Raw genomic sequence first — 19,973 nt, forward strand, 5'->3', positions numbered from 1 at the left:
TCAGGACTCTGGATGGCTGGTTTTATTACAGCTTGTATAAACCTAAATAAAAGGCACAAGCCTGCTTCTTTGTTATCAGGTTCCAACACAGTCCAGAACTAAGAGGTGCTTTTCAGCTCCAGTTAGGAGTGTTTGCGGCTATGATGTTCTGTTCTACCCGTGATTTCAGAAAGGAAATGGTTAGAAATGCAGAGTCAAGACTCCATACTGTACAGCTTAGATTTCCTAGTACACCCAGTACCCCAACACTTACTTTAATGCTTGCAATTTTATAATACCCATTTCTTTTCTTGAATTCAGGGCATGTTTGATGGGGTGGTGGATTTTGTTTAGTTAATTTCCACAGGCTTGCTTTGCTCTCAAATGCTTACAGGACTGATAACTGTCTTAGCTATTGCACTTCACTATTCCCAGTCTTCTGGATGGTTCTGCTTTCCCCCCTCCCGCTTTGCTATCCACAGTAACTCATCTACAACTATCTTCTACACTATACACTTCAGACCCTCCTTCACTTGGCATGATCACCTCTGTAAAAATACCATCCATGAACTTTTTATTCTTCTTTACTTTGTATAGGACAGAAAGTTGGCTCTCAAGATCAGCAATCTTGCTCTTAGGTGCTCAGGAAATCTAAGCATATATACTCCCTTGGATACCAGCATCATATCTACCACTACTCTTATCCATAGTCCTTCATACCCTGCGCTAAAGAAAGAAAGAATCTGGCAGACAAATCTCACTCTTTCACCCTTCTTCCGAAAAAGATCAATCATAACAAAAAGTGTCCATTTTTAACAGTTTGACAGAGGTAAGGTACTGTGTGGCATTATTACTACTCTTGCTGTTATACATGTACGATGTTAGTTGGAGATGTTTTTTATAAATTTTCGACTGAAGAAAAACAATCCCTTGTTGCTGAGAGAATAATAGTGATCTGGCATAAATAGGACTCTCCATGTCTCCAAACAATAATGTTAGGTTAATATCTTCTATATCAGCAACATTTTGTAATTTTATGGAAAAATAAATATCTATTCTTTTCAACATATTGCAGCTGTATTTTGCTTTTTAAAAAAAAAAACAGGTCTAAAATTACAAGAGTAGATCTCTTTTTCCACTGTCATGCAACAGTTAATATAAGAAATTATAGTCAGCACTCGTTAAATAGGTAGTTATGTAATTTAACAAATGAACTTTCATTTTAACCCATTTTAGGTTAAATACTACCATAAAGCCTTAGATAGTTAGCAGTATTACTTTTTTTTAGTGACATTAAGGTTAATCTCTGGAGCCATTGTATTCTCAGATAAATGATAATCACTCTAGTGTTATTACTAGAAAGAAAAATATGAATAAAATAATTCAATTAAATCTACAAGTTAATTTTATGCAGGAGAGGACAATGCATTTTCTGAAGTTCTTCTTTCTTCCAAGGAACTAAGGCCCATTCTGTTGTCTGCTCTAACGCTGTCAATAATGGTCCAAGCAATGTTAGATCACTTCAAACAAGTCAAGAGATTAATCGCTTATTTGGAAGAAATGAAAAAGCAGCACTCAAAAGTGACTTTCCAAAAGTCAGATGAAAAACAATTTATTGGATTTCTAAATATCCCACAAACCTTTGTCAAAGGCCTTTTTGTTGATTTGCAGGTGGAGGGGGAGAAGGTAACTTATCATTTAAAAAAAGTTAATGTTACTAGTTGACGTCTGGAAAAAAAATATCAACTCGACCAGATATTGCTCTGGTCTAATAAAAATCAATACAAATTAAAAGTGTTAATAGAGTATTTCCCCCAGGAAGGCCAATGGAGCTGACTGTAGCACTTCATTTAGCACCAGTCACACATCAAAAAATTGGAAGCCAGCAACATAATGAGCTAAGTCCTAATCTTTTCTTCCAATGAAGCAACCATCTTCTGTCAATGAAGTAACCATCGTTTGTCTAAATTCAGTTTGCTCATCAGTATAAATAATCATGAAACACAGAAGACACTCCAGTAAACACCCCAAAGTGCATCTAGGCTAGTGTTTCCTAGGGAAAGATTGTAAACTTAGAGCAGCTCGCATCACTTGCTATAATTATACATAAAAATGTTTCAGCTCTGTTGTTTGGCGATACAAATCTGAACATTTCTAACTGCTAAAAACACACGGTGATCTTCACAGTTGCAGCTAAATGTGCTTGAAGACAATTACTTGCATGTTTACATACAGCTGCAAGATGAAGCATTCTCATCCCTCACGATATATTTCTATTGAACAAGACCAACACTTTAGAACTCCAGAAGTGTTTGAAATCTTAGTCCATTGCTTTGATAAATTGCCATGGTATCGGAGCACCTCATACCCAGAATGAATTTTCTCCTCAAAATGCTCATGTGAGGTATGGTGGGTATGATCCCCATTTTACAGATGGGAATCTGAAGCACAAAATATATTTTAAGGGGCTTGTCCCTAAGGCACACAGGAAGTTTTGTGGCACTTGAACCCTGGTCACTCAAGTCCCAGGCTACATCTAGACTACAATGTTTTATTGGAAAAAGGTTTGCAATTTGTTGGAAGAGGCTGTTCCAAAATTTGGCCCATCTACATTGGGCCAAATTTCGGAAAAGCCTCCTCTTTTGGAAGAGCCCTTCTTCCTCGTGGAAGGAGGAAGACGGCGTCTAAAACAGCACGTCTGCTCTTCCACACAAAAAAAGCGAAAGAGCAGATGCATTCCCTGGAAAAACCCCGTAGTTTAGACGCAGTCCCATTCACTAGATCATTCACTAACCCTCATAGAAACACCTTAGATCAAACATGTTAATAGAGGACTAGTACTTCCATCGTTATTTGGTTTATGTTTAATAAAATACATTGCAAAATAAACTTAATACTCTGTTTCACCTTTCACAGAAAATCTGCTACAGCCCTTGTCCTCCACCGAATAAAAAAATAAAAAAAACCTTGCAAGACATGGAGTTAGCTCAGAATTAACTGCAAATTCATTCAGAACACCCTTCCCCCCCATGCTAAAAAAATACATCTTAGTAAACTATTATCATAATTGATGAGTTTTACCTAAAGGTCTTTTACCAACATACTTTCTTTTTGTGGATAAATTCTTCTTATTCATACATCCTAAATCTGGGGCCTGAACAGTTTTAGGGAAACATTTCCCCTTTTAATGCAGAAAATCTGCAATAACAGTTTAATAATTTAAGTGCAATGTGACGTGAGGGGAATAAAAAATGCATTTTACAATCTCCGCAAAGAAAAATGATGAGGGCCATATGTTAGTGGTGACAAACCAAACTAATTGAGAGCAGTTTCACATAGTTACTCAGAAAGAGAGCTCTAAGAAAATATGGACTGAGAAGCCCACTCCCAGCATTAGTCAGCATGGTTTTGAGTTCCTACTGGACCTGAACATCAGGAGTCTTGGGCTGGTGAAGTTTGCAAAATCTACCATAAACCCCTCCCCAAGCAATCCCCATTTTTTTTCATTTTTGGTTTAATGTCATAATCAGCTCTATTTATAGAGCACTTACCAATTTAGTGGCTAGCTGCTGTGAAATGTTATAACACGAGTTTTAACTAGTACTCTTTGGGACTATTTTGATCATTAATGGTGTTGCCTTGGTAGTGACTACAGATTATTTTGATCTTTTTCTTCTGTTTTGGGAAGATAAGGGGAAGTTACGCAGTACTTGAAAAAAAATGGTTTAAACCCCGCCTTTGCAGTATTACTAATTGTTTCCTTGTGGGAAAGTGCTCTGCTCTCAGTTATCTCCTTACAGTTCTCAATTCTAGTCACCCACCCATCTAAGTTACTAATTTGCTGACATTTTTCTGCATCTTTCTTCCAGAGAGGAAAGAGTACATTGAAGCATATTGTGCAGTCTCAGGCAGTTTGCAGATTGATCCATCATGGCTCAGGCAGGCAAGCGGGCAACACACCTCAGAGGCAGAATACAACAGAATTTGTTGAGGAACCTCTGAACCAGCAGCATGCTGCTTGAAAAGTCTTTTTCTTTCAGACGTGTTCCTGCCTTTAGTCATTACCAAATATAGAACCAGTTCTTTCAAGAGATGCCTTGTGTGGGAAAAGTCGTATCTAAAACAGTGGGAGAAGGTAATGCTGAAAAAAATGCTTAAGACACACTTTCATATACAATACATGATTAAATCATAAGCGCCACGAGAGCCCAGTCACAAAAATCACAGGAGCAACTTTACCCAGCTGAGTAATCCCAGCAGCTTCAATGACACTGCTTATGCAAATGCAGTTACTCAAATAGGGTATGTCTATGCTAGTGTTAATTCGAGTTTAGTTTTTGTGTATATAAGCTATTTCAAAATAGCGTTTTGCCATTTCGAAATAGAGCGTCCACACTGAGTGGACCTTGAATCAGAGTTAAGGCTGGCCGGAACCGGTGCCAGCAGGGCATCAGGTTAGGACTTAGTGTGTGTGGGGCTGCTGTCTGAGGTTAACTGAGCTCCGTGCTTAAAGGAACCCTACTCCCACCCCGGACAGACAGTTCTCAGGGTTCCCCACTTGCTTGTCTACCTCAATGTGGGTTAGCAAAGCAGTCCTGTCTTGGAGTGCCCCGAGTGCCCGCACTCGGGACACCACAGCACTCGGCCACATGGAGCCAGAGCTGCCCCTGGGCACTCTGGTGCATCTTGTGGAGTTGTTGCCATCAGCCCGGCTGCACTTGCTGCAGGCTGCCATCCAGGGGGTCCATCGTAGGGTTGTCAGGATTCAGGAGGCCCTAAGGGAGAGCGTCCACCCCTCAGAGCCACCCTGGTCCTCCCCACCAGGGGCTCATGCCCCATTCCTCCCTCACATCCTTCCACTTACTCCTCCCTAGCTCCCCTTTCTGATGTCAAACAAAAGACACGTATGTTCAAAAACAGAAACTGGGTTTATTGAACAAAACTGGAGGGGGATGGGAAAAGGAGGTGGGAGAGGGGAGGGGAAAACCTGGGAGGAAGGAGCTGAAAGGGAGACGGGGAAGAAGGGGGAGGGGAAGCTCAGGGCCCAGGGCTGGGGGTCTCGCCAGACCAACTTGATTTTCATGCAAACCTGCTCCTGGGTTCGCATGTGGCCTTTGGTGGCCAGGCTGGCAGCTATCCTGCCATAGACAGCCGCGTTCCTCCATCTAGTGCGGAGATCATGGATGTTGGGGGCTGGCTCATGTTTTGGGATCACTAGATAAGTGGCCACTGCTGTCTCTGGGCTGGCAGGCTTGGAGCTGGCACAGGCACTGTGGTCAGGATCTATCCCTTTAATGGCTTTGGGGTTGGGGGAGAGGAGAGTAAGTTTTCCTGGTTGTGCCCAGAGTGGCCACCAGGGCTCCTTGGAAAGGGCTGGAGGCCCCATATTTCGAATTAAATGTCTTCACAGCGCTTAATTTGAAATAGCTATTTCAAATTTGGTGTTACTCCTCGTAGAATGAGGTTTACCAAATTTGAAGCAAGCGCTCCGCTGTTTCGAATTAATTTCAAAATTGTGGTTTGCATGTGTAGACACTATTAAAGTTAATTTGCAGTGTAGACATACCCATACGTACATGCTTACGGGATTGGGCCCTTAGCATAAATACTCTTCTTGGCAAGGACTATCTTTTTGTGAATTTGGTGTAGCAGCACCAAGCACTGGGGGCATCATTTTGAGGAAATGGGAGGGACTGAGACTCCCATGCCCTGAATTTTGTACCAGGTGTCTACTCTCCCTAGCCCACTGGTTCCCAACCCATGCGCTGCATGCCCGGGGCTGACGCCTCTTCTGTGTCATGCACCCAGGAGCCGGTAGCGCCCATGGACCACGCGGCCAGGGTCCGGCGCTGCTCCTATACCGCGTGCCCGGGGCGGGGACACCCCTGTGCCGTGTGCCCGGGGCCAGCACAGCCCTTGCGCCGTGCACCCGGGGGCGGGGCCCCCCATATGCTGCGTGCCCAGTGGCCGGTACTGCCCATGCGCCTGGGAGCGGGGCCAGCCCCGATCACTCGGCGTGCGCACAGAAATAGCCCAGTGGGCGCCATTGCGCTTGCAAGCACTGCGTTGGGGATCACTGCCCTAGCCCCATACGGAGCCTTTAACTGCAACTGCGTGATATGTGATGAATTCAGAAGCTGGAAGCAGCACATCCTTTGGGTGATTAAGATAAGACTTGTTATCAAAGAAAACTAAAGATCATTAGATGATCCCAAAAGCATTGTCAGGTACTCCAGACAAAAGATAGGAAACAAAGGGAATAAATGGTGAGAATTGGAGAGAAGTAAATAGTGGCGTCCTCCAGGCCTCTGTACTGGGACCAGTACTGATCAATCATAAATGTAATCAGAGAGCTGGGAAAATTTGCAGCTAGTTAAGTCCAGATAACAGACTGGAAAGATTTACAAAGGTATTCCACAAAAGTGGGTGACTGGGCAACACATTGGCAGGTAAAATTCAATTTTGATAAATGTAGAATAATTCATATGGAAAAATATAATCTCAAATATACATACAAAATGGCAGGGTCTAAATTAGCTTAGTCCATCAAAGAAATATTGGAGTCATTGTGGATAGTTTTCTGAAAATATCTGTTACATATCTAGTAACAGCCAAAAAAAAATTAACAGAATATTGGGGCGTGTTAGGAAACGGATAGATTAGACAGAAAATACCATATTGCCTCATATAAATCCATGATATGGCCACATATTGAGTACTGTGTGCAGATCTGATCATCCCATCTCAAAAAAAAACATTGGATTTAGAAAAGGTACTGACCATGGCAACAGAAATTACAAGGAGTAATTAACACATTCCATGTGAGGGAATATTAGAAAGACTGGGACTTTTCAGTTTGGAAAAGAAATGATTAAGGGAGAGATATGAGAGAGATCTATAAAATCATGAAAATTGAATAAGGAATTGTTATTTACTCCTTCAAATAAAAAGAACTAGGAGTCACTCTGTGAAAATAGCCAGCAAATTTTAAAAAACAAACAAAATACCCATATTTCTTCACAGTCAACTTGTGGAACTCTTTGTCAGAGGATGTTGTGACAGTCAAGACTATAACAGGGTTTACCCCCCCCCCCCCACACACACACACACACAAAACCTAGATAAGTTTATGGAGAATAGGTCCCTCAATTATTATAAGCCAGTGTGGGCAGAGATCCAACACCATGTTCTGCTTGTCCTTCATATCTGTTTGCCAGAAGTTGGGAATTGGTGATGGGATGAATCAATCAAAAATTGCCTATTGTATTTATTCCCGATGAAGCACCTGCCATTGACCACTGTTGAAAAATAGGATACTTGACTAGATAGACTAGATACTGGTCTACCCAGTATGGCCATTCTTACATAGAACCCAGATGTATCTGCTCCTACTATAACCTACTAGACCCCATTCCCCTCACGGGGCATGTCTACACTAGGAAATTATTTCAAAATATCATTTCGAAATAACTCCCAAAATAACTATTTTGAAATAACTCCTGCTTTCCTTGGGGAATAAGCACACACCCCAAAATCTGAAATGGCACCCCTGCCAAGCATAGCAGACATTTAAAGACGTACAACTATTTACATATAAAATTAGTGAAAGTACACTATGTGGAATTATTTGTAATACCTTTAAATGTAATTTGTAACAAACAGATTTTTAAATCCACATCACTTATTGTACATTTTGTCCACAACTGCTTGTAACTATCATAGAATTTCCTTATTTTTACTGTAGGGTGGTGACTCTCAACCTTTCCAGACTACTGTACCCCTTTCAGGGGTCTGATTTGTCTTGCACAACCCCAAATTTCACCTCGCTTAAAAACTTCTTGCTATTGTGTGATTTTGTAATGTCTGATTTTGTAAGCATCACAGGCACATTGTTGCTGGAAAATTGCTTACTCTCTCATTTTTACCATATAATTATAAAATCAACTGAAATATAAATATATTTTCATTTCAGTGTATAATATATAGAGCAGTACAAACAAGTCATTGGGTGACGTTTTAGTGTGTTCTGAATTCACCAGTGCTTTTTGTGTAGCCTATTGTACAACTGGGAATATCCGAATGAGTGGTATTGTCCCCCCTGGAATATCTCTACATACCTATACGTATACCTCTGGTTAAGAGCCACTGCTGTAGAGAAATAGAATTACAGTCTTTTCACTCATATGAGCACCAAACACTCCACGCTGTCACAAAAAAGCCTCTCTTTCTACTTCATTTCTGTGTTGTTTGTCTTCAGCTCCTGTAACATTGCCACCCCACATTAGGAATGTTAATGGGTTATCCAAACATGCAACTTAACTCCCCCCCAAAAAAATGCACAAATAGCCTGATGCTGCACACTGTTACTTTCAGAAGATGAAATGTTAGCTTTTAAATATAAGACAAAACTGTTGCATACAAACAGTTTCTGGAGTGTTCATGCAATGTATCCTTCTACTGCAAAAAATATTTCCTAGGAAAAGCATCAGAAGAGTAGGGGGGGAAAGTGAAATTCTCTCCCTTATAAGATTTCCTGAATTGTTAAGATCCCTTTCACCTCCTCCTGTGCTTGGAAACCAAGCTGAGTTGTTTTTTAAGTACCATTTTATACCCTAAATGCTATGTTAATATAATTTTCTATTATTAGAAAACCCCAACAATTCCCAAGAGAGCATCCACACTGCATGGCCACTCTTGCGCAAGAAAGTTCTGATGGCCATTCTGTGAATGGCAATCAGACCACCTGTGCTTTTTGTGAAGCGCTCTTTTTGCGCAAAAAACCCTGTTGAGCATACACACACACACACACACACCTTTTTGCACAAGAACTCTTGTGCAAAAAAGAGCTATTCCTTATGGGGAGAGGAATAATTCTGCCAGCAAGAGCCTTCTGTCCTGTTGATTTACTGTATTTTTTTGCACAAAAACACACTTGAGATGTGGACACTACGCAGATTTTTGCGCAAAAACAGATGTTTTTGTACAAAAACCCTGTAGTATAGACATAGCCTAGGTGATCAGCTTAGAGTACTGAAAGCCCCAAACTACCACTGAAAAAGGAGTAGAGCACTTAAAATTGACATTTTTTCTTTTGGTCCGTCCCTGTCAGTCTCTCTGCTTCTCCTTACATCTTTCCCACAGACTCCCTTTAAAATAGGAATAAACAGTAACCACCCCTCAGTGATTTGACATAATGGCCATACATAGGAACACAGAAGATTAGGGTTGGAAGAGACCTCAGGAAGTCATCTGCTGAAAACAGGACCAACTTCCACTAATTCATTCCAGCCATGTTCAATTGTGTTTTCTGCCCTCCTAACATAGGATTTTTCTCCCCCTAGTTCTCTCTGCTCTCCCCTACCATTTTGTGCAGCTTCCCTTTCTTCCACCTCTTCCCCCGTTCTTCTGCAGTCTTCACCTGCTATTTTTCTTTTCACGTGTTTCTATGTGCAGGCAGGAGAGCAGCAAACCGAAGCGGCTTAGAATTTTGCTATTGGCGATCAGGACTAACAGTGCTTCAGAATCCATAATTCCAGACAGTTTCACCTTGCTGCTTCTAGTCCACAATGAATTCATCATTATTCATGTTAAGGCTCTGCATTCCATAAGGAAAAAATATCTTTTGAAAAAAGAAACACTATTTGCCATAACGTATGCAATGCATGTTTGTATACCCATGCAAGTAAAATCTATATTTTATCCTGGCTCACTTGAATATTAAAAACAGTTACTAAGAGAGTCAATCAACCCACTGTAAGTTCTCAAATATACACAAAACAATATTCACCATTATGTTTTTCACCATACAGAAACAGAATGCGGAGTCAGACAAAGTAAAACTAACTATTAAAAAAAAAAAAAAAAGGACCGTATAAGAGTAAAATCTACATAAATGAGCAGCACTGGGACACAGAGACCCATAGCCAAAGGTTCCCTGGTTCTTTGCAAATAACTTGTGTCAGCCCTGACAAACTCATTATACCAAGCATGTGTTTTACAGGCTATCCATAAAGAGTAACATACTACAGAAAATCCATAACTTATCAAGATTCAGAGTATGGGTAATTTTAAGGAATTGTGTGTTTATGTTGAAAGTATGCTTTACGGCAGCAATACTTAGACCTCAGTGGTTCAGGAACCATACTGGCAATCCATATTGCCTAAAAGAATTATATTAGTATAAATTCATTGTTTATATTATATATAGATTCTCACAGCAAATGACTGACCAAGAGTTATTTTATCAAATACAATTGGTTAATAGCATAATAAAAGCATCTTGATTGGTTAATAAATTAGATCAGTTAATAATTAAATCATGCAGTATTTTAATATGTGCTGCAAAGAACCATAGACGCATTTAAAAACTACTTCCGGCTCACAAACCTCAGTCTGAGTATTTCTGCTTTAAGGAGTTGGTTCCCAGGAGGTAATATGTCTCTCTGATGATCCATTCAAGCAAGAGGAAGTTGTCAACCCTTCTTAATCAGCCAGTGAGGTAATGCCAGATTCTACTGTATGCCATTGCCACATTCCAGAACAGTCAATGGAAAACCATGAGACACAAAGTGCAAACTATTGAAACAATGTGGAGGTGAAAAGGAACATTACAGCTGACATAAGATCACCCTTGCTACAAATAAAGGCTGTTTCAGTGCAACGGAGCATAGAGAGAGGCACGGTAGATCCATTCAATGAGGAAACCCCTTGAGGCGGTACCTTTAGACCCTGGTTCATATAAACCCAGCCAGCTCTGCAACAGACTGAACTTTGGGAGGAAAATCTGCTTTATTAGAGAAGGAAAGGTAACTCTTGGTAAGTATAGACCCAGGTTTGCATTTTTATGATTTTCTTTTGAGTTGTAACCATTTGGTTCCATCACTTTCTCTCGCGACTAGTTATATCTTTTTTCTCCCTTAAATAAACTTAGTTTTGTTTTCCCATAAATGCTGACATGCTGAGAGCTTTACAGAAGCAGAGGCTTACAAGAAAACGGATACCCTGGAGGATGCAGAAGATCTGTGATTTCTCTGAGAAGCTGGAATCATGAGCTTAGATATCACACAGAGAAACAACTTGTCAAGGGACTTGTTGGGAATATACAGGCCTAAATTAGGGCTGGCATAGCTCAGGAGACAGTGCATGAGTGGCTAAAGGGCTGGCAACATCAGGGAGCTAGCACCCAGCTATCACAAAGTCAGACTCCCTCTCACCAGATACACAGATAAAGTGACTCCCAATCCACAGATGCCCCAACAACTATCATAGTGTGCATATCCTCTGTAACACATGAATGCTGCATGAACTGTGCCTAACAAAATGGCCAGTGTTCCTAGAGAGAGGCACGCTCTTTAGAAATAGAAAGATAATGATAAAGAAAAAGTGTCATAACAGTCACGTAGCAATACAGTCATACCACGAATATCTGCTGGCATTTTGAGCAGTTTGTTTTTTCAAGTCAGCGCTTAAAATCTGCAGGAAGAGGTGGTTATGCTGCTCTGCTGAACAGAGGAAAAAGCGAAGGTGAGACACAAGCAACCACTTGTTTTACAGCTTGAGCACTAAAGGTCTAGCCACACTTGTATGAAAAACAGCACTTGAAGTGTTACTATGCTAACGTTTTTCAGACACAGATACAAGATGTAGTCACACACCAAACTGTCTTCTCTAGAGCAGTATTATACAAACATTCATTCTATTATTCTTCTGTTGATACTCTGGTCATACAATTTAAAGCTGATGAATTAGAAGGAAAAGCACTGATGCAATAATCCTAGAGGTAAAGATGTTGAATCTAATTAAGATGAACAAAAAATCCAACATATCTTCATTTTACATTCTTTGACCCACTAACATTGCACATTGAACACAATATGCCTCTCTCAAATTTGGCTATGTACCGTTTCTTCCCCTAGTTCTCTGATGAAGATATCTGGAGGAACATCATAAGTATGTTATAACTAGGAGAATAACAGCAGATCTACATATCACAGATTATAAAAAACGAGAACTCAAAAATATTTTGACTTATTAAAAATAAATATAAATCCTTTACATGGCTTACTTTTAGGCATAAAGAGTTAAAGATGTGATGTTTTCCTCCATTATTAATTACTCCAAAACAAGGACATCTTTACAAGAAGCTATTAGAAAGAGTACCCAGTTTGCACCAAGAATAAAAAAAACTCTAAGAAGATCTTTACAATCTTCCCTTCTACCCAGCCAAAATCTCATTTACCCATTTCAGAATGGTCTTTCCCTTTGCACAGGTTTACAGACAAATGATCACCAAAATGCACTTGGCTATTGTGCAGGTGCATCTTTTTCAGTAACAGAGTAGCTGGACAGGGAGCATTCAGTACTGTACCTATTTCAAACACTATGGGTCAATGCTAGGCCCCACTCACATGGCGCAAGGGAGATGGAAATCTGGCAGAATTTCCCAGCTAGGAATTCTCTTTCCATCAAGCGGTGGTTAAGTTTTCCATACCATGCCCTCATCTTAAAATAGAAGAGAGGTTTCAAAGCCCCTATGTGTCCAAAAAGAAAAGGCAGGTGGTGGTCAGAGACACTCTTCTCTCCCAGGACTTATTTGCAACCCGCTAAGTTGAAAATCCCTGGCAGAAAAATCCTTGTGTAGCACAAACCATCTCTCCTAGCCCCAGTACTAAGATAGCATCAGGGCCAGGAAGGAGAATAATAACCTCTCACTCGACCCTTGCTGGTACTCTGGCCGCTTGGGCAGGGCTCATAGCTAGCCAGCTGAGCCCTAAGGCCCCTCCTCTTCAGCGGCAGCCAGCACAAATCAGGCACAGCTGAGGAGGACTAAGGCCTCAGCCTTAGTTTTTCATTCCCTTCCTTCCACACCTGACCCATGGTGATATGCTGGGCTGGCTCTTCAGTCTCTTATGTAAAAAACTAAGTTATTCAAATCCTTCCCCTCACAAGCACCATTGTTTCCTCTTCCCATTCAGCTCATTTCTCCTCTCTCTTATTTTTCAAATCCCCTCCCCCCCCAGTATTTATTCCCCCAGTCTCCCCATACCCTTAACTAGTCTCTTTGCTAGCTCAGGGGAGGTGAAATCAGGTCATGTTTCCACTCCTTGCCTAAACATTAGAAATGGGTGAATCCTGATCTCCTAGGTCTTTTCCTGTAAATGGTGGGGAGAGTTGACTGGGATGGGAGCCTGTTTCAACTCAGCAGAGACTGGGACTTTGCATGAAGGCTTGTGCTGCTTCAGCTGTAACATACCCACGGTTTGCAAATGTCTAGTGCTTCCCCTCCTTCATGATTGGTGTAGTCGCTTGGTTCTTTCTTCAGTCCCTTTGCTTGAGACAGGTTCATCAGAAACTTTCTAGTCTTCATCTGTGCCTCACAACTACTGCAGCCACTCAGTGGCTTCTTTCCTACTTCCTCTAAACAGATGTTCATTGGCCTGGGTGGAGCTGTCATAAATTATTGTTCCAGCTAATTATCAGGAAGCCTAGAAGGACCTACTGAAGAACGGATGTGTCTGGCCCAGATCAGATCTGCCAACCAACATTCTAGACAGGAAAAGATCAAGCCTACTCCCTCACATTCAATAATGTAGTGCCTGCCCATCTACATCTACACCTACCCAACAAGCTGGTGTAGGCCAAGCCCAAACCATATAGTTTAGCCTACAGTGGGTGGGGGCTGCTTGGGCAGGAGCTACACTATTCCTGGCTGAGACATACTAAGGTCCAATTTCACAGATTGCATGTTCAATGGGCAAAGACTGTAACTTGGAAAGTGCTTAGAGCAGTTTGAGGCACTGCCAGTCAGAAGCGATTAATAATCACAGCTGCTCTCTCTCTCTCTCTCTCTCTGGCCAGAGTACATAGGGTTTTTTCCTCCCTGGGAAAGAGGCTAATCAAACTGTGCTATGCATTCCCTGTCCCTACTAGCCTAAAGCATGTTGCTATGATGCTGTTAGAACATGGTTAATAAAGAACCCCTGCATGCATATTAAATTGGGAGGGGGTACAACCTACAAGCATAATGCTGTGAGAACAAAAACAAGAATGTGCTTACCCTGTCCTTGGAGGTATGCCCTGCTGGGAACTTCTTTGTTTATCCATCAGAACATTTAGGGCTTTCAATAATGAGCAAGTGTCTATCCCCTATAGTTGTGATAAAAAGATTCTGAACTTGAACTAACTCACTATTGTCTTCCAAAGTCTACACAGAGACAAACAAAAGCCCCCTCTCAGGTTAGGGATCTGCCCAGAGTCCCTGGTACATACTTAAGCAGTTAGACCAAGCCTCCCCATCACCTATGCTACCCCAGCTGCCCTGCTATTCTTAACATGTCACCTCTAGCAAAGCTAATGTGGTCTTCTCTGTGCAAGCCAGGAATCATACCTTCCAACTCATTAACCTGTTCTCAGGGTGTCAAATGCCCCCTCTTCTCTCAATGGCATATAACTACTATACTAGATTATTGACTTGCATCTACAAGAGAAAGTATCTTGCATTTAAATAAATGAGATAACACAGTCCCATAAATAAAAGTTATATTTAATCGAACCTGTGTGGGATGACTGATCACAGAGATGTATCAAACAACCATCTCAGTAGGCCACAAAGCAGCCAGAACAATATTTGATTCTGTTTATGTCTTCCTATTTATCAAATTTTTCTACAGAGTTCTTTCATTGTTTTCCACTCTTGTGTTTTTTCCTCCTCCCCAGCTCTGACTGGTATTTACAAAAGTTTTATTTCTTCTTTGTCTCACTTTCTTTAGTCTGTATTTTGTTGCTGTCACTCCTAACAGCATTTCCACTGAAAAGCCTTTTCTTTCATTTTGATATATATTATATTAGTGAGACAGGCGGGCAAAGATAGACTGCTTGTGTGGGCCTGCAGGGAAAATGTCCCTGCAGACTAACACAGGACAAAGGAGAAGGAAGCTACAGGACAGAAGACAGAAAAACAAAGGGAAATGGGAAAGGGAGTTGATTTTAATTGATTTAGGGGGGCTGATTTTGTTAACATTAACATTTCTGAGCATTGCTTTTTATAAGAATGTATGGGAGAACACTTGTGTGGTTAGAATGAGTGGAATATAGTATGGCACACAGATCATAGAATACCAGGCCAGATTCTGGGGTGAGGTTTACTGGAGTTTCCAGGACTGGCCTGAAGTCTACTGGAATTGGCATCAATCTCCCATTGACCATTGAGAGCAATCCTGGAGATTTTAATAGGATATATATATATATTTTTTTTAAATGACATTACGTCATGTTGTGGGGGAAAATTCCTGCAATGGCTTTGCCAGAGTTGGCAAGGTTTATCTATATAAAACACACGATGGGGGGGAGGGGAGATGGCATGTATGCACATACACACTCAAACCCCACCTTTGCACCACCTCACAGTTCTGATGTGGCCTTGCGGCTAGGCTTAAACCCCTGTGGAGCTAAAGCAGCCTAACCACTGTTCTTGCTAGAGAGTCCTCAGGTCAAAACTACAGTCCAGGATCATGTAGACTCATTCCCTCTCTCCTCTAGTCACACATTTTCCACCATACACAGACAGCAGTGAGGGGCAGTGGCATAAAGGCCTCTGACCACCAAAATATCACCCTTGCGCTGGCCAGATCCTCTATGGGCCTGTTGAAATGGCAAGTGGTTGCACTGTGTCAGAAAATCTGGCCCTGAAAGGACACCTTTCCCTGAACTAAGTCATATTTCACTTTCTGCTCCTCTCTGTCAAATGGCACTGAGAAACCATTCACTTTAAGCTCTTCAGGGCACAGACTACTGCTTAACCTTGATCAGTACAGCACCCAACACAATGGGACTCTAATTAATTGAACCCTAGGGGGCATCTATAAGAAAAAAAAATGTTGTTCTTCTCCTAGACAAGAATAAATGACCCTTAAAAATGATCCATTATTAATTTGCCAAGCGCCATCCCTGGAGCAAGCACAAACTCAAGGAGTCTGAGAAAGGACAGTACCTTCTACTGTTGTTGTGTGCTGCTGTTTACACCACAAAGAAAATGTGAAATGCGGCTAGTGATTCAGTAAGAGATAACAGTGAAGTATGGTTTTTTACAGGCTGCCTGGTCAGCATCACTAGACAGAATGGTTATATAGGCTTTCCTAGTAAGTTTTTGACTTGATTATTTATAGGATCATAGTAAGAGGTCACTCTCTTTTCTCCCTACTAAAATGGAATTTTGTTTTAAAAATAATTGGAAAACACTGCTTTTAGTTATGTTAGAACTCAATCCACATAGACACAAAGTGGAGATAGGCTCAAACCAGAAGATTCAGTTCCCAGTTTTCCCTTATATTTTCTTAGATCCAAGAAGTCCTGCAACAGGTCAGTCTCTGACCTCCTTCCATCATGCCTATGTACAGTTGCCATCTTGTGGGGAAACGGCTAGTGATAGCGGTCTACGCTGCCCTTTAGTGGGACATCAGCCATGCCATTGGGTCTCCTGTAGTGGGGAGAAGACTAGATCCTCCCAACACACATAGGCTGTGTCTAGACTGGCAAGTTTTTCCGCAAAATCACCTGCTTTTGCGGAAAAACTTGCCAGCTGTCTACACTAGCCGCTTGAATTTCCGCAAAAGCACTGATGATCTCATGTAAGATTGTCAGTGCTTTTGCGGAAATACTATGCTGCTCCCATTCGGGCAAAAGTCTTTTTCCGAAAAACTTTCGTGCAAAAGGGCCAGTGTAGACAGCAGAGATTTGTTTTCCACAAAAAAGCCCTGATCGTGAAAATGGCGATTGGGGCTTTTTTGCAGAATAGCGCGTCTAGATTGGCCATGGACGCTTTTCCGCAAAAAGTGCTTTTGCGGAAAAGCATCCTGCCAATCTAGACACGCTTTTCCGAAAATGCTTTTAACGGAAAACTTTTCCGTTAAAAGCATTTCTGAAAAATCATGCCAGTGTAGACGTAGCCATACTGTATCTAGGAGCAATGCACAGCATTATTCAATCATCAACACCAGCTTTCTAAAATTACTGGTTAAGAGCTCTCTCAAAATTTATCCGCTGCCCCAGATAATATAATTCAAAATGGTTTTTACTAATCCTGACCACATAGGGTAAAATCAGTCTCTCAGGGAACCAAAACCAATATAATATGTCCTGAGACCAAGGATAACCAGGGAACCCAGTTTAAAATTAGAAAAATCAACATGAATGGTGTTCATGTTAATGTAAAAATAATGTTGAAACATGTAATAAAACTGTTCAAATTTTGTGACCGCAAAAATCAATAAAGCTAATTTCAATTTACACATTTTTTTCTGAATATTGTGCTCAGCTTTAGCTCGCAGATGTGAAAAGCTACTCCAGAAGTGTGAGAAAATTCTCTGGTATTCCTGTACAAATATATAACTAGTGGGGAACACAGAACATTTGCATTATTTGTAGTGGCTTATATTAAAATAGTTGACATAAGGTCTTTTAAAGATTTTTAATATAAAATTATTTTAATAGTAATTAAATGAAAGAATGAAATGTGATCTATTTGCATATAGTAAATATAATAAATTTCCTGCTAGTTTTTGTCATCTACCACTGCATGTTTCTTTTTTTCAGAATATTTTCTGTGCTTTTTTGCTATTTGAAAAACTAAGCCCCCCTAAGAAAACACTTATACAGGCTTAACTGTAAGCATGTGCATAAACTTAAGTTCCTTCAACTTCAATAAAACTTAAGTCCCTACCTACGAAAATGTAATATTTGCTTAAGTATTTGCTTAAGTAAGGCTTTTGTACAAAGTAGGGATATTTTCATAAAAGGAGATATAAGGTTCATCTCTTATACCAGATGAAATCAGTATTAAAATTCGCATTGATTACAGCTCCAGTCCTGCAAAGATGTATGTATATGTTTAACTTTGCAATATCACCCCATTGAAGTCCATGGGCTGGAATAGTTCAGGAGAAGAAAGTCTTAACTGAAACCCCAATCATGCATCTGTATTTGCTCAGGCAGATTGTTCTGCAGGCAGAATCAGAACTTTACTGAGGCCTAGATTCCCAGTCTTACAGTCAAAGCTACACACCTTATGCAGAAGCCCAACAAGATGACTGTGTCACATGAATTTGAGTCTACACTTGCCTTAAGCAAAACATAGGACAACGGTCTATCTAACTGTAGGAAAACACAAGAGCTGTCAAATGCTCACAAACTGAAAAGAGAGAAGGTTTCTTTTCTCTAATCTCTTTTAGTCATGATCTTAAGCGTGACTTTTAACAAGTGATTTTTGTCAACAATGTCCCTACAAAATAAAGAGATATCACCCATAATCAGAGATTTGCCATCCATAAATATATGGCTAGATAGACAAATTTTTTAAAACCTTAGTTTTGTGAAACATGGGATGTCAAAATCCTAACCTACAAGTCCCTTCTGTGCAACAAAGCTGTACTTGTTAAAATTCTGCACAGGCATGTTTCCTCTCTTCTCTCTCAGGTACCATCCTTTCTATGTACATTACAATAACAACTGTTCCTTTACTCAGACTGAACACAATACCCAGATCTTTGTAGAGGATAATTAACAGTCAGCAGCGAGTTTTTAGCATTTATTCAATGGACTATGAATGAGTTATGAAAATCCTCTTTACTGGAGAAATAATAGGATCTCACACTGTTCGTGGGTTTTACCTCTCATGATATTGTATTTATAGTTTTCATAATTGAAAATGAGAAATATGTACATAAATATGATTATACATCCATGTTAATATAATTATTTCTATATATATTTGTCTCCTTTTCTGTCACTAATGAAATCCCTAATTCATTTGCATCTGTTCCAGATTCATAGCGTCCACTCTGAACAAGCAAACTGCTGTACCAGCCAGTACCCATGGGCTTCAGTCTCAACAGCTGTTTCAAGATATTTGATGTTTGGTCTTTGATTCTGCCATTGGCTCCACACAGCTGTCACAGGATTAGAGCCCTAGAGTCTTCAGAACCACAGTAAATGTGGAAACTATTTGGCAATTATATAGCCAACATCGTGGTCACCATTAAAAAAAATCCCAATGTTTTTCACACTGTGGCCTGTGCAGTACGGATCTTATTTCCTGCTCTAAGCATAGATGAAATGAGACCTAGTGGTTACTATGGTAGCCTGAGATCCACAAGACCTCATTTCAATACTGTACTTGGCTCAAGCCATTCCCCCTCGTGAAAGACACTTAGTCTTTTAACACCACACTTCCCTACCTGTCAGATCAGCGTAACAGTACTTTCCTACCTGACTGGTGAAGATGCCGAGAGTAAACACTGAGGGTGTGTCTAGACTACATGCCTCCTTCGACGGAGGCATGTAGATTAGCCAGATCGGAAGAGGGAAATGAAGCCGCGATTAAAATAATCGCGGCTTCATTTAAATTTAAATGGCTGCCCCGATCTGCCGATCAGCTGTTTGTCGGCAGATCGGGGGAGTCTGGACGCGATGCCCCGACAAAGAAGCCTTTCTTCATCGACACAGGTAAGCCTCGTGAAACCAGGCTTACCAGGCTTACCTGTGTCGATGAAGAAAGGCTTCTTTGTCGGGGCATCGCGTCCAGACTCCCCCGATCTGCCGACAAACAGCTGATCGGCAGATCGGGGCAGCCATTTAAATTTAAATGAAGCCGCGATTATTTTAATCGCGGCTTCATTTCCCTCTTCCGATCTGGCTAATCTACATGCCTCCGTCGAAGGAGGCATGTAGTCTAGACACACCCTGAGACACATTGACACTGTGTTAATCTGAACCTTACGGATGTAGGCTAATGCAGTCACATGTCAGTGTACAGCTACACAGTAATAATAATTATTATTAAAATTAATAATAAACCCTGCAATAGAAAGTCTCAAAGCCTAGGCAATCTACTTGGGCTCAAAGACCTAGAAATGGCCATGTAGTTGCTTAGCCTGGAACCTGGACTCCAAGGTCCTTGCCAAGCCCTCGCCCAACTGGCCACATGGCTATTTGCAGCCTCG

At 40.9% G+C, this 19,973-nt stretch overlaps 1 long non-coding RNA gene across 4 annotated transcripts in view; it reads left to right on the forward strand.

Moving 5' to 3' along the window:
* The window catches only part of LOC142830194 (uncharacterized), a 31,819-nt gene extending 12,552 nt beyond the window's left edge, over window positions 1-19,267 (forward strand). Inside the window, exons 2-4 of one of the 4 annotated variants that reach the window (XR_012905220.1) lie at window positions 577-808; window positions 10,392-10,794; window positions 18,797-19,267. This is a non-coding gene — a long non-coding RNA (uncharacterized LOC142830194). The other 3 variants (XR_012905219.1, XR_012905218.1, XR_012905221.1) reach the window with 3 other exon arrangements.
* Window positions 19,268-19,973: the final 706 nt, after the last annotated feature.

The sequence above is a fragment of the Pelodiscus sinensis genome, chromosome 7, assembly GCF_049634645.1.
Source record: "Pelodiscus sinensis isolate JC-2024 chromosome 7, ASM4963464v1, whole genome shotgun sequence".
In the NCBI taxonomy this organism is placed as follows: Eukaryota; Metazoa; Chordata; order Testudines; family Trionychidae; genus Pelodiscus; species Pelodiscus sinensis.